This window comes from Scyliorhinus canicula, chromosome 10, assembly GCF_902713615.1.
Source record: "Scyliorhinus canicula chromosome 10, sScyCan1.1, whole genome shotgun sequence".
Lineage (NCBI taxonomy): Eukaryota > Metazoa > Chordata > Chondrichthyes > Carcharhiniformes > Scyliorhinidae > Scyliorhinus > Scyliorhinus canicula.
This window is the reverse complement of record NC_052155.1, coordinates 142,530,567-142,544,691: the sequence shown is the minus strand read 5'-3', so window position 1 is coordinate 142,544,691 and position 14,125 is coordinate 142,530,567. Positions and strand designations below refer to the sequence as shown.

Sequence of the window (14,125 nt, the reverse complement as noted above, 5' to 3'; positions counted from 1 at the left end):
GGTCTTCTCAACTGTGGACCTTAAGTCCGCTTACCACCAGCTCCCCATCCGCGCGAGTGACCGACTGTACACCGCGTTCGAGGCTGACGGGTGCCTCTACCACTTCCTTAGGGTTCCGTTTGGTGTCACAAATGGGGTCTCGGTCTTCCAACGGGAGATGGACCGAATGGTCGACAAGTACGGATTACAGGCTACCTTCCCGTATCTTGATAATGTCACCATCTGCGGCCACGACCAGCAGGACCATGACGCCAACCTCCAGAAATTCCTCCAAACCGCAAAACTCCTTAACCTCACGTACAATAAGGATAAATGCGTGTTTAGCACCGACCGCCTAGCCATCCTCGGCTACGTAGTGCGTAACGGAGTGATAGGCCCCGACCCCGAACGCATGCGCCCCCTGATGGAACTCCCTCTCCCCAATACCTCCAAATCCCTCAAACGCTGCCTAGGGTTTTTCGCATACTACGCCCAATGGCTTCCCAATTACGCTGACAAGGCCCGTCCCCTCATGCAAACCACGACCTTCCCGCCGTCGACGGAGGTCTGCCAGGCCTTTAGGCGCATCAAAGCGGACATCGCAAAGGCCATGATGCGCGCCATCGACGAGGCCCTCCCCTTCCAGGTCGAGAGCGACGCATCAGAAGTAGCTCTGGCGGCCACCCTGAACCAAGCGGGCAGACCCGTGGCCTTCTTCTCCAGAACTCTCCAGGCTTCCGAACTCCGCCACCCCTCTGTGGAAAAGGAAGCCCAGGCCATAGTCGAAGCCGTGCGACATTGGAGGCACTATTTAGCCGGCAGGAGGTTTACCCTCCTCACAGACCAACGGTCAGTAGCCTTCATGTTTGATAATGCACAAAGGGGCAAGATCAAAAATGACAAGATTTTACGGTGGCGGATCAAGTTGTCCACGTACAACTATGATATCTTGTATCGTCCTGGGAAGCTCAATGAGCCTCCTGATGCCCTGTCCCGCGGTACCTGCGCCAGCGCGCAGATAGACCGCCTCCGCTCCCTCCACGCAGACCTCTGCCATCCAGGGGTGACCCGCCTACACCACTTCATTAAGGCCCGCAACTTGCCCTACTCCATCGAGGAAGACAGGTCAGTAACCCGTGACTGCCACATCTGCGCCGAGTGCAAACCGCACTTCTACCGCCCCGAGCGCGCACACCTGATCAAAGCATCCCACCCCTTCGAACGTCTTAGCATTGACTTCAAGGGGCCCCTTCCCTCTAACAACCACAACATTTACTTCCTGGCGGTTATCGACGAACACTCCCGCTTCCCCTTCGCCATTCCCTGTCCCGACATGACCACATCGACTGTCATTAAGGCCCTACTCTCCATCTTCTCACTGTTCGGCTTCCCCGCGTACATACACAGCGATCGGGGGTCCTCATTTATGAGCGACGAGCTGCGTCAATTCCTGCTCGACAGGGGCATCGCCTCTAGCAGGATGACCAGCTATAACCCTCGGGGTAACGGACAGGTCGAGCGGGAGAATGGTACCATCTGGAAGACCATACTACTGGCCCTCCGGTCTAGAAATCTCCCGATTTCCCGATGGCAAGAGGTGATCCCCGATGCCCTACACTCTATCCGCTCCCTCCTCTGTACTGCAACTAATCAGACACCTCATGAGCGTCTTCTTGTTTTCCCCAGGAAGTCGTCCTCCGGATCCCCTCTCCCGACGTGGCTGGTCACCCCCGGGCCCATCTTGCTCCGGAAGCATGTGCGGGTGCAGAAGTCCGACCCGTTGGTGGAGCATGTCCAGTTACTCCACGCTAACCCGCAGTACGCGTCTGTGGAGTACCCCAACGGTCGGCAGGACACAGTCTCCCTCCGGGACCTGGCACCCGCCGGCGTGCGGCCCCCCCCACCACAGACCCCCTGTCCCCTTTTTCACCCCAGCACCCCACTCAGCTTCCCCACCCCTCATCCATGGCGTCTCTGCGGCCAGCTCAGGTGACGGAGACTACTCGAAGTCTATCGCTCCCGGACTCCAGGACATCAGCAGGACCACCAGCCGAACCGACGACAACTCCTCCACTGCGGCACTCAGCCAGGACGTCAGGGACCACCAAAAGACTGATCAAATCCTTCTAGAGTTCTACAGCCCCATGGACTTTCTTTTTGTAAATATCGTTATGTCTGGGCCAGTGGCAAGCCCCCAAATTCGATACGGGTACGGAGAGAAAATTATTCTCCCGACGGCTACTCATATCACCAGTTCTCCCCCCCCCCCCCACCCCACCCTGGGTCTCGTTCACACCCCCCCCCCCCACCTTCCTTCTCCGTAAGGGGTGAATGTGGTGATATGATCTGCATACTCGTCTGCCATTGGGCCAGAACGTCGGCTTACCATTGGCCCTGGTCGGTCATGTGCCGATTGGCCGAGAGGCTGAGTTAACCACTCCTCTATTAGCGAGGTATAAATGCCCAGACGCCTGACGATCGTCCCTTTCCACTGTAGACGATCGCAGAGCTGTGTTCTAGTCAATTAAAGCCAGACTTTGGTAAATCACTCGCCTCGCGTGCAATCGATGGTACATCACAGAGGAAACCCACGCAAACACGGGAAGAACATGCAGACTCAGCACAGATAGTGACCCTGCAAGATTCACTGCCATCATGGGATGCCTCAGGCCCAGGGGGCCATCAATGGCATGTATATTGCCCTGTGAGCACTGGTTTATCTGGAGTGCCCTATATTAATAGGAAGAGGTTCCACTCCCTGAATGTTCAGATTGTGTGTGATCACCACCTCAGGATCATGCACGTTGTCCTGGGATCAGACATGACAGCTACATCCTGGGGAATTTGGAAGTTCCAGGTGTCTTCGAGGACCACCCCAGGATGACAGGTTAGCTCATGGGGACAAGGACATCCTGTTAAGGGCATGGCTGATGACACCAATGTGGAAACCTGAGACCGAGGCAGAGACCCGTTTAATTGAAGCTGATATTGCCACCCGTTCTGTCATTGAACATTGGGCTGTTCAAATGCATTTCTGATGCCTAGACCACTCTGGCAGTGCTTTTCAATAAATCCCCCAGAGGTTCTACCACTTCGTAGTGATCTGTGCCCACCACAACGTGGCACAGCATGCTGGACATTGAGGAGGAGGAACATGTGGCCTCGTATGAAGAGGCGGGGGGGGGGGGGGGGGGGGTGCTTGAGTATGAGCCCGAGGAGAACCCAGTGGATGGAGGACAGGTGGCAAGTGTTCGACTTGCCAGAGTCGCATGAGACAAAACTGTGTCTCCATTAGCGCTACACCACCCTTCCCTTCACACCACCCTTCCCCAATCTCCTTGTTCCTTCTTCCCATCTCCCCCTGTCCCTCCTTCAAGGGTCTATGGTAAATGACATCAAGGTGTTGGACCTATGTTGACAATGTGTTTCTGCAGGGTGGCACGGTAGCCCAGTAGCTAGCACTGTTATCTCACAGCTCCAGGGACCTGGGTTTCAATTCTGACCTCATATTACTTCCCCGTCCAATGAAGGCAAGCATTCCATATGAAAAATATTTTATTGAGGCATTTTTATTATAATTTTAACAAAATAAGCAACCACACACCCAACCAACAACAAAACCCAGCTAACATGACTTACATAAACAACTCCCCAATCCCAATTCCCCATTAACCTTCCCCCACCTTACCAACTCCCCATGCCTCCCCTTTTTACCCCTGCCCACTGCTAACAGCTTAATTTTTCTGAAAGAAGTCGATGAACGACTGCCACCTCCAGGCAAACCCTAGCATCAATCAGGTCAAACTTGATCTTCTTGAGCTGGAGTAACCCAGCCATGTCACTGGCCCACACGTCTGACTCTGAGGGCTTTGAGTCCCTACATGTCACTAAAATCCATCTCCGGGCTACCCCAGGGAGGCAAAGGCCAAGACAATGGCCTCTCTTGCCACCTCTGGACTCAGAACCACCTTTACCTTCAGTACCACCGACATGCGTCAGCAAACTCCTGCCAGAATCCCCTGAGCTTCGGACATGCCCAAAACATAAGGACATGATTCGCAGGCCCATCCGCAAACGTCCCACACCTATCCTGCACCCCTTCAAATAGCATGCCCATCCGGGCCACAGTTATGTGTGTACCACCTCATATTGTATCAGACTAATCCTGGCACACAACGAGGACGCATTGATTCGCCTCAGGGCGTACGCCCAGCCTCCAACTCTTCCTCCCACTTCCGCTTCACCTCCCCTATCGGGGCTCCCTCCCATCCCCTCCCCACTCTCCCTTTCGACACCACCTTGTCCTGTAGCCCCTGGGGTGGTAGGTGCGGGAAACTCGATACCTGCCTCTGCACAAAGTCCCTCACCTGCAAGTAGCGAAACCCATTCCCACCAGGCAGCTCAAACTCCTCCTCCAACACTTCCAAACACGGAAAGCCCCCATCTATAAATCGCTGCCACCACCAAAACCTGCTCATCCAGCCCACAACCGGTGGTTGCCACATATTGATGCCCGCATCAACGTCTCCTCCAGCCCCATGTCGCCACTGTCCCCAAACCCTCAGGGCTGCCACCACTATCGGGCTTCTGGAGTACCTGGCCAGCAAGAATGGCAGAGGTGTCGTTAACAGTGCCTCCAAACGGACTTCCGGTGGCGGCAATGCGGAGCTAAGCCGCACATTCGGCAGCTCCCGCTGAAAACGGACTTTGGGGCTCTTTTCAGGGCCCCCAACGGAACTTTGTTGGCAAATCCCGATGTGGGAAGAGGACAGGAGTCGACCCCTACGGTCCTATGGTCCGGACCAGGAGTGGGGTAAGAAGAAAAACGGTGGAAGCACCCCTGGAAAAGCGGGGGAAGAAAAACAAAATGGCGGCCGGCGGAGGCCCGGAGGACTGGAGGCAGTGGGCGCAGGAGCAGCAGGCGACTCTGCTGCGCTGCTTCCAGGAGCTTAAGGTGGAGCTGCTGGAGTCGTTGAAGGTAACCACCAGGGAGCTGATGGAGGCTCAGACTGTCCAGGGGGCCGCGATCCGGGAGCTGCAGAAGCAGGCCTCCGAAAGGGAGGATGAGGCCGTAGCTGTCCCGGGGAAGGTGGAGATGCACGAGGCGCTCCATAAAAGGTGGCAGGAGCGGTTCGAGGAGCTGGACAACCGGCCAAGGCAGATGAATTTGCGGATCCTGAGCCTCACGGAAGGGTTGGACCTGGCGGCCTATGGGGTTGTTATGTTGAACTCGCTGATGGGGGCTGGGTCCTTCCAGGGGCCCCTGGAGTTAGAGGGGGCCCACAGAATTCTGGCTAGGAGGCCCAAGCCGAACGAGCCGCCACGTGCGGTGTTGGTGCAGTTTCATCGGTTCGTGGATCGTGAGTGTGTGCTCCGGTGGGCCAAGAAGGAGCGGAGCAGCAAGTGGGAGAACACGGAGGTGCGGATCTTCCAGGACTGGAGTGCGGAGGTGGCAAAGCGGAGGGCCGGGTTTAACCGGACGAAGGCGGTGCTCCACAGACAGAGCGTCTGTGGGTCACCTATAAGGATCGGCACCAGTATTTAGAGTCCCCGGAGGACGCGCGGGCCTTTGTGCAGGCTGAGAAACTGGACTCAAACTGAGGGCCTAAGATGGGGGATGTTGTATAATACTGTATTTGTATTTGCTCGGTTTAATGTAAGATGTGGGTTGGCCTTAGGGTAGGTGGGGTGATGTCGTTATGTCTTTTTTGTATGGGTTTTTCTGTATGGGTCTGGTGGACGGGTTCGGGCAGGGGGGTAAACGGGGAGTTCGGGAAGCTGGTGGGGGGGACTGACAATGGGAGTTGCCCTCGAGAAGGCGGGGCAGGGTGAAAGCGCAGGCTTTTCTCGGGTTTCCCGCGCTGGGAGATGGTGGGGGCGGAGTCGGGGCTGAGAAGCACGGGCCGTTGCTGGCTGTTTTCTTCTCCCGCGCAAGAGCGGGGGGGGGGGGAGGATCCATTGACGGCAACGATGGAGGAGGGATAGTCCCACGTGGGGAGGAGTCGGAGGTAGGGCGGGAGTCGCCGGGGTCAGCAGAAGTTAGCTGGCTCACGGGAGTGCTATGGAGGGAGGGGCGCGGCTAGGAGGGGTCCTAGCCTGGGGGGGTAGGGGGGGGGGGCACCCGGTTGCTGCTGAAACGGTCAGGAAGGAGCTGGAGGACGCAGGGGATGCTGGAGGGGGGGAGTTGCCACTGTGGGAAACTGGCAGAGCGGGGGATGCTGGGCGGCGGTGGGCAAGGGATGGGTTATGGCTAATCGGCAGGGGAGGCGGGCAGGGAGCCCTCTGATCTGGCTGATAACCTGGAATGTGAGGGGGCTGAATGGGCCGGTTAAGCGGGCGCGGGTGTTTGAGCACCTGAAAGGGCTGAAGGCGGATGTGGCCATGCTCCAGGAGACACACTTGAAAGTGGCGGACCAGGTTAGGCTGAGGAAGGGATGGGTGGGCCAAGTATTTCACTCAGGGCTGGATGAGAAGAGTCGGGGGGGTGGCGATCCTGGTGGGGAAGAAGGTGACGTTTGAGGCGTTAAATGTGGTGGCTGACAGTGGCAGGAGATATGTGATGGTGAGTGGTAAGCTGCAGGGGGAGCGGGTGGTGTTGGTGAATGTTTACACCCCAAATTGGGACGATGCGGGGTTTATGCGGCGTACGTTGGGCCGCATTCCGGACCTGGAGGTGGGGGGCCTGATCATGGGGGGGGGAACTTCAACACGGTACTGTCCCCCAGGGGGGGAAGGGGAGGGGGAGGGGGAAAGGGGGGAGTGGGAAAGGGGAAAGGGGGGAGGGGGAAAGGGGAAAGGGGGGAGGGGGAAAGGGGGGGGGGGGAGGGGGAAAGGGGGAAGGGAAGGGGGGATGGGGAAGCAGGAGGGGGAAGGGGGAGGGGGAAGGGAAGGGGAGAGGGAGGAAGGGGAGGGGGGAGGGGAGGGGAGGGGGAAGGAAGGGGGAGGGTGGGGAAGGGGGAAGGAAGGGGAGGAGAGGGGGAGGGGGAAGGAAGGGGGGGACGGGGAGGGGGAAGGGGGAGAGGTAGGAGGGGAAGGGGGGAGGGGAGGGGGAAGGAAGGGGAGGGTGGGGAGGGGGGAAGGGGAGGGTGGGGAAGGGGGAAGGAGGGGAGGGGATGCGGCGAGGGGAAGGGGGAAGGAGGGGGAGGGGTTGCGGAGAGGGGGAGGGGGAAGGAAGGGGGGGACGGGGATGGGGGGACGGGGATGGGGGAAGGGGAGGGGGAGGGGGAAGGGGAAGGAGCGGGGGAGGGGGGGGAAGGGAAGGGGGGGAGGGGAAAAGGCAGGGGGGAAGGGGAGGGGAAGGGCAGAGGGGGGGAAGGGAGGGGAGAGGGGGGGAAGGGGGGAGGGGAAGGGGAGAGGGGGGGAAGGGGGGAGGGGAGAGGGGGGAAGGGGAGAGGGGGAGGGGAGTAGGGAGGGGAGGAGGGGGATGGGAGGGGAGGGAGGGGAGGGGGGAATGGGGAGGGGAGGGGGAATGGGGGAGGGAGGGAGGAGGGGGGAATGGGGGGAGGGAGGAGGGGGGAAGGAGGGAGGGGGAGGGAGGGGGAAGGGGAAGGAGGGAGGGGGAGGGAGGGGGGGAAGGGGAAGAAGGAGGGAAAGGGAAGGAAGGGGAGGGAGGAAGAAGGAGGGTAGGGGGAGGGGGAAGGGGAGGGGGAAAGAGAGGGGGAGGGGGAAGGGAAGGGGGGAGGGTGGAAGAAGGAGGGGAAGGGGAAGGGCGGGGGGGAAGGTGAAGAAGGAGGGTGGGGGAAGGGAAGGGGGAGGGTGGAGAAGGAGGGGAAGGGGAACGGGAGGGGGGGAAGGTGAAGAAGGAGGGTAGGGGAGTGGGGGAGGGGAAGGAGGGGAGGGGGAAGCGGGAGAGGGGAGGGGGAGAGGGGGTAAGGTGATGGGGGGAGGGGGAAGGGGAGGGGGGAAGCGGGAAGGGGATGGGGAAACGGGGAGGGGGAAGAAGGGGGAGGGGGCGGGTAGGGGGGAGGGGAGGGGAAAGAAGGGGAAGAGGAGGGGGGAGGGGGAAAGGGAAGGGGGAAGGGCAGAGGGGAAGGGAGAAAGGGGGAAGGAGGGGGGAAGGGGCGAAAGGGAAGGGAGGAAGGGGAGGGGGTAAGGGGAGGGGGAGGAGGGGAGGGGGGAAGTAGAGGAGGGGAGGGGGGAAAGGGAAGTAGGTGAGGGGGGGAGGGGAAGGGGAGGAGGGGAAGGGGAGGAGGGGGGAGGGGAAGGGGAGGAGGGGGGAGGGGAGGGGAGAGGGGAGGGGAAGGGGAGGAGGGGAATGGCAGTAGGGGGAAGGGGAGGGGAAGGGCAGAGGCGGGAAGGGGAGGGCAGAGGGGGAGGGGGAGGGGGGGAGGAGGGGGATGGGAGGGGGAGGGGGGAATGGGGAGGGGAGGGGGGAATGGGGGAGGAAGGGGAGGGAGGAATGGGGGGAGGGAGGGAGGAATGGGGGGAGGGAGGAGGGTGGGGAAGGCGAAGGAGGGGAAGGAAGGGGAGGGGGGGAAGAAGGAGGGTAGGGGAGGGGGAGAAGCAGGAGTGGGGAGGGGGAGAGGGGAAAGGAAGGGGGAGAGGGAGGGGGAAGGGAAGGGGGAGGGTGGAGAAGGATGGGAAGGGGAACGGGAGGGGGGGAAGGTGAAGAAGGAGGGTAGGGGGAGTGGGGGAGGGGAAGAAGGAGGTGAGGGGGAAGCGGGAGAGGGGAGGGGAAAGGCAGGAGGGGGGAAGGGGAGAGGGGGGAAGGGGAGGGGGAATGGGGAGGGCAGGGGTATGAGGGGAGGGGGGAATGGGGGGAGGGAGGGGAGGGAGGAGGGGGGAAGGAGGGAGGGGAGGGAGGAGGGGGAAGGAGGGAGGGGGGAAGGGAAGGAGGGGGGAAGGGAAGGAGGGAGGGGGGAAGGGAAGGGAAGGAGGGAGGGGGGGAAGGGAAGGGGAGGAGGGGGAAGGAGGGAGGGGGGAAGGGAAGGAGGGAGGGGGAAGGGAAGGAGGGAGGGGAAGGGAAGGGGAGGAGGGGGGTAGGGGGGAAGGGCAGGAGGGGGGAGGGGAAAGGCAGGAGGGGGAAGGGGAGAGGGGGAAGGGTAGGGGAGGAGGGGGAGGGGGGAATGGGGAGGGGAGGGGGAATGGGGAGGGGAGGGGGAATGAGGGTAGGAGGAGGGGGGAAGGGAAGGAGGGAGGGGGAAGGGAAGGAGGGAGGGGAAGGGAAGGGGAGGAGGGGAGTAGGGGGAAGGGCAGGAGGGGGGAGGGGAAAGGCAGGAGGGGGAAGGGGAGAGGGGGAAGGGTAGGGGAGGAGGGGGAGGGGGGAATGGGGGGGGAGGGGGAATGGGGAGGGGAGGGGGAATGAGGGGAGGGGGAGGGAGGGGAGGGAGGAGGGGGAAGGAGGGAGGGGGAAGGGAAGGGGAGGAGGAGGGGAAGGGGAGCGGGAAGGGGTAAGGGGATGGGAGGGGAGGGGGAAGGGGGTAAGGGGATGGGGAGGGGTAAGGGGATGGGGGAAGGGGGTAAGGGGATGGGGGGAGGGGTAAGGGGATGGGGGGAGGGGGAAGGGGATGGGGGGAGGTGGAAGCGGGAAGGGGATGGGGGAAGAGGGGAGGGAGGGAAGGGGGAGGGGAGGAGGGGATGGGGAGGGGAGAGGGGAAGGGGAGGGGGTGTTTGGTTCTGTGGGAGGGAGAACTGTGTACATGGGTTTGTGGGATGTGGCGAGTGTTATCTCTTTCCCTTTTGTTCTTTGGGTGTTCTTTTGTTTTTTCTTTTGTTTGTAGTTGCCTTGGAAGTTGGGTGAGTGTTGTTCTTTGGTTGTTTTATTAATATTGTTGTGATTTTAGTATTTTGTAAAAATTTCAATAAAAGTATTTTTTTTTTAAAAACAGTGCCTCCAAACTTGTGTCGCTACATGAGGCTGCCTCCATCCGTTCCCTCACCGACGCCTCCCCACTACCATTTCCTGGATATATTCGCCGCCCTGTAGTAATTTATATAGTTCAGAAGGGGCAGCCATACCCCAGCCCCATCCTTGATCCTGCTCCAGCAGCACCTTCTTACCCGCCCAGACAAACCGTAGATCAGTTCATTCACTCTCCTGAAAATCGCATTGGGTATGAAGAATGGGAGGCTCTGAACAACAAACAAGAACCTCGGGAGGACCGCCATCTTCACCGTCTGAACCCTCCTCGCTAATGACAGTGGGAGCGCATCTCACCTTCTAAAGTCTGCTCCACCAGCCGAGCCAGATTCAGCTTATGCAGCTACTCCCACCCCTGCGCCACCTGAATGCCCAAATACCGAAAGCTCCCCCTACACCACCTTGAACGGCATGCCCCCCCCCCCCCCCCCCCCACCCACCCCCCAACCCCCCCCCCCCCCCCCCCCCCCCAAATCTCCTGTCCTGCCACGTTGCCTGGATCGGAAAGACCTCACTTTTACCCATATTCAATGTGTACCCTGAAAACGGCCGATTTTCTCTGGGATCCCCCTAATCCCCCCCCCCCCCAATTCACTTCAGTGGGTCTGAAATGTAAAGTAACAGATAATCCATGTAAAGCGAAACCCGAGGGCGGCACGGTACCACAGTGGTTAGCACAGTTGCTTCACAGCTCCAGGGTCACAGGTTTGATTCCCAGCTTGGGTTACTGTCGGCAGAGTCTGCACGTTCTGCCCGTGTCTGCGTGGGTTTCCACCCACAGTCAATGTGCAGGTTAGGTGGATTAGCCATGCTAAATTGCCCTTAGGTTAGGTGGGGTTGCTGGGTTATAGGATAGGATAGAGGTCTGGGCTTAAGTAGGGTGCGCTTTCTAAGAGCTGGAGCAGACTTGATGGGCCAAATGGCCTCCTTCTGCACTGAGCGTTCTATGACTCTATGCTCCAACCCCCCCCCCCCTCCCCCGCACTATCCCCCGCACTATCCCCCGCACTATCCCCGCCAGTCCCTCAAGGCTCTCTGTGCCAGCACCAATGGCTCAAAAGCCGTGGCAAAACTCAGTGTAGGGAGTGGAGATCCCTGCCTCATCTCTCCGGCAGCCTAAAATAACCCGAGCTCACCCCATTCTTCCGCACACTCGCCACTGGAGCCTGATACAACAGCCGGACCCAATCCAGAAAACCTTGCCCAAACCCAAAGCGCCCCAGGACCTCCCACTAATCGTCCCACTCCACTCGATCGAAGGCCTTCTCCGGGCCCATGCCGACAACCAACTTCGCCTCTCGTGCCTCGGGGGCATCATTATCACATTTAGTAGCCTCCTGATATGAGCCGCCAGATGCCCCCCTGAACGAACTCCGCCTGGTCCTCCTCCCCTGTCACCCCGGCACACAATCCTCAATTCTCGAGACCAAGAACTTGGCCAATAACATGCCGTCCAAATTTAACAATGAGATCGGCCTATATGACCCACGTTGCACTGGATCCTTATCTCGCTTCAAAATCAGAGAGATTTAGGCCTGCAACATCGTCAGGGAGGGCACCTCTTGCTCTGGTGCCTCGTGAAACACCGTTCCGAAGAAGGGCCCCAGAATCCCCGAGAATTTTTTATAAAACTCGACTGGGTATCCGTCCGGGCCCGGGGCCTTGCCCGATTGCACCTCCGCCACTTCTACCAGCCCCAGTCCTGCTCCTCTTCCACCCTCGAGAACTCCAACACCTCCAGAAACGGCCTCATCCCCTCCACCCCGGCTGGGGATTCTGACTCATACAGCCTATTGTAGAAATCCCTAAACACCACATTCACCCTCACCACGTCCTGTTTCTTCATCTGTGTTACATTACCATTCGTGGCAATATGTTGTTCTCTTTGCCTTTTCTTCCAGAATGATCCGATGTGTTCCTGACAAAGAATCCACTAATCATAAGATTTAAATTTATAACTAATTTATAAAACTATTAATTAAATGAAGTTCGTACACTCTACTGAGCTACAGTTAATACATAAGTAATATTGAATCTATCTAGCAGTACTCAATAATCTAAGTAGTCACTAACTACACTATGATTGAACCTTGTGTTACTCTGTATTTAAGTCAGACCCTGAGGGAATTCTGGGAGTAGCATTAGGAGAAAGCATGGTGACAGCATTAGAAGAAGTTTGGATGAGAGAGAAGTGGTGGCACCCTCTAGTGTTTGATTTACACAGAGATGTAATAATTAACCCTTCACTAACCTGACCATATACATATCATTGCACCCCCTTTTTTTTAGACATTTCTTTTCTGTTTACAAAGGAAAAAATGTATAATATGGGTGCAATACATCATATGTATATGAATTTAACATGGAGTGAAAAATCAATAACAAGAAATTTCAACAGGTACAATTCACAAATTGAGTCTGTCCGGCTTCCTTCTATTTCTGGTTGACCTTCTTAAACCATGAAGAGGAGACTCAGAAGTGTTTAACGTCTCCTGTGAATCTTCACTAACTTTGGAATATGTAAAGGTAGGAAGACCATAAACATAATCATGAAACTTTAGAACACCCGTCAGTAAGCCCAAGCATTCCTTCTCTATTTGTACATACCGTTGTTCAGTCGGCGTCATTGCTCTGGAAGCATAGGCAACTACAGAGCTGCCCCAAGTCCAATTTGACTTGTATCCATTTGTTTCTCTGTCGGGGTCAAAGAAAGAAAGATGACATGCAGACGTCAGTTGAGACTTAAAATCGAGCCATTCCTTCCGATGATTGTCAGTCCATTCAAACGTGGCAGACTTTTTGATGAGATTTCTGAGAGCAGTAGTTCTGGATGAGAGGTTGGAAGTGAACTTTCCTAGAAAATTCATAACACCTAAAAATGTTAAAACGGCCTTTTTGATCTCTGAGACGTTCATTTGTTGCATGGCAGCAATCCTGTTGATGTCAGGTCACACATCATGTTCCGAAATCTGGTCTCCAAGGAACTTCAGAGTCGAGATACCAAAATGACACTTGGTTCTGTTCGGTTTCAAACCAAATTGATGTACTCTTTCAAATACTTTTAACAATCTTGAATTGTGTTCTTCTCTTGCAGATGACCACAAAATCATATCATCCACATACAATACTACACCTTCAATATCTTCAGTCATCTGTTCCATCACTTGATGAAAAATCTCTGATGTTGAGAGAATCCCAAATGGCATACTGTTGAAATAGCACCTACCAACCGGTGGGCGCGATTCTCCGCTGCCCAGGCCGGGTGGGAGAATCGACTGGGAGGTCCGCACTCGCACCTCCATCAATTCTCCCACCCCACCCAAAATGGCGTGTCGCCACTCTGAGAATCGCGGGCCGCCATTTTTCACAGCGGCCCGCGATTCTCCAACCCCAATGGGCTGAGCGGCCTGCCGTTCGCGACCGTTTCACGGCGGCGGCAACCACACCTGGTCGCTGCCGAGGTGAAAACGGCGTGATATGCCTGTTTGGGGCTTGTGGTGCGCCTAGAGGGGAATGAGCACCACGACTATGCTCGGGAGGGGACAGGCCCGCGATCGGTGCCTAACAATCGTCAGGCCAGCGTCTTAATCGGACGCACTATTTCCCTTCCGTCGCCCTGCAAGATCAAGCCTTGCGGGGCAGCTGAGGGGAAGACAGCCAACCTGCGCATGCATGGCTGACGTCATTAGGCGCGTCAGCCGCGTCATTTTTGGCGTGCCGGGCCTTGACGCCAGCGACAAGGCCCAGCGGCCGAGTCTCCCGGCACGGCCCTCCTATCCCCCGGGGAGGGGAGAATAGGGGGCCGGGAGAGGCCTCCGACACCGTCGTGAACCTCTTTGGGTTTCACGACAGCGTCGGGCCTTTGGGAGAATTTCGCCCGGTGTGTTGAATGTACACAACTTTTTACTGGATTCATCCAACTGCATTTGTCAAAATCCTCTGGAGGCGTCCAGTTTGGGAAATATTTTAGTATTCGCCATTTCACAGGTGATTTCTTCCCTCTTGGGTATAGGATAGTGCTCTCTCTGATTATTTTTATTGAGATCTTTAAGATCAATGCATTAATTCCCCAGAAGATTTTTTTTACACATCATAGAACTGACCCAGTCAGTCGGTTCTGTAATTCCAGATATTATGCCTTGATTTTGCATCCGAGTAAGTTCAAGCTTCATTCTCTCTTGAAGTGGTGCAGGAATTCTTCTCGGCGGGTGTACCACTGGTTTGACATCTGGCTGTAACTGAATTTTATATCGGTAGGGAAAAGTACCCAGGCCTTCGAAGACATGT

General features: G+C 57.3%; 1 protein-coding gene across 1 annotated transcript in view; it reads left to right on the top strand.

Annotated features, from left to right (window-relative positions):
- The window catches only part of LOC119972149 (regulator of G-protein signaling 22-like), an 810,134-nt gene that overhangs the window by 562,433 nt on the left and 233,576 nt on the right, over positions 1 to 14,125 (top strand). The window lies entirely within an intron of this gene.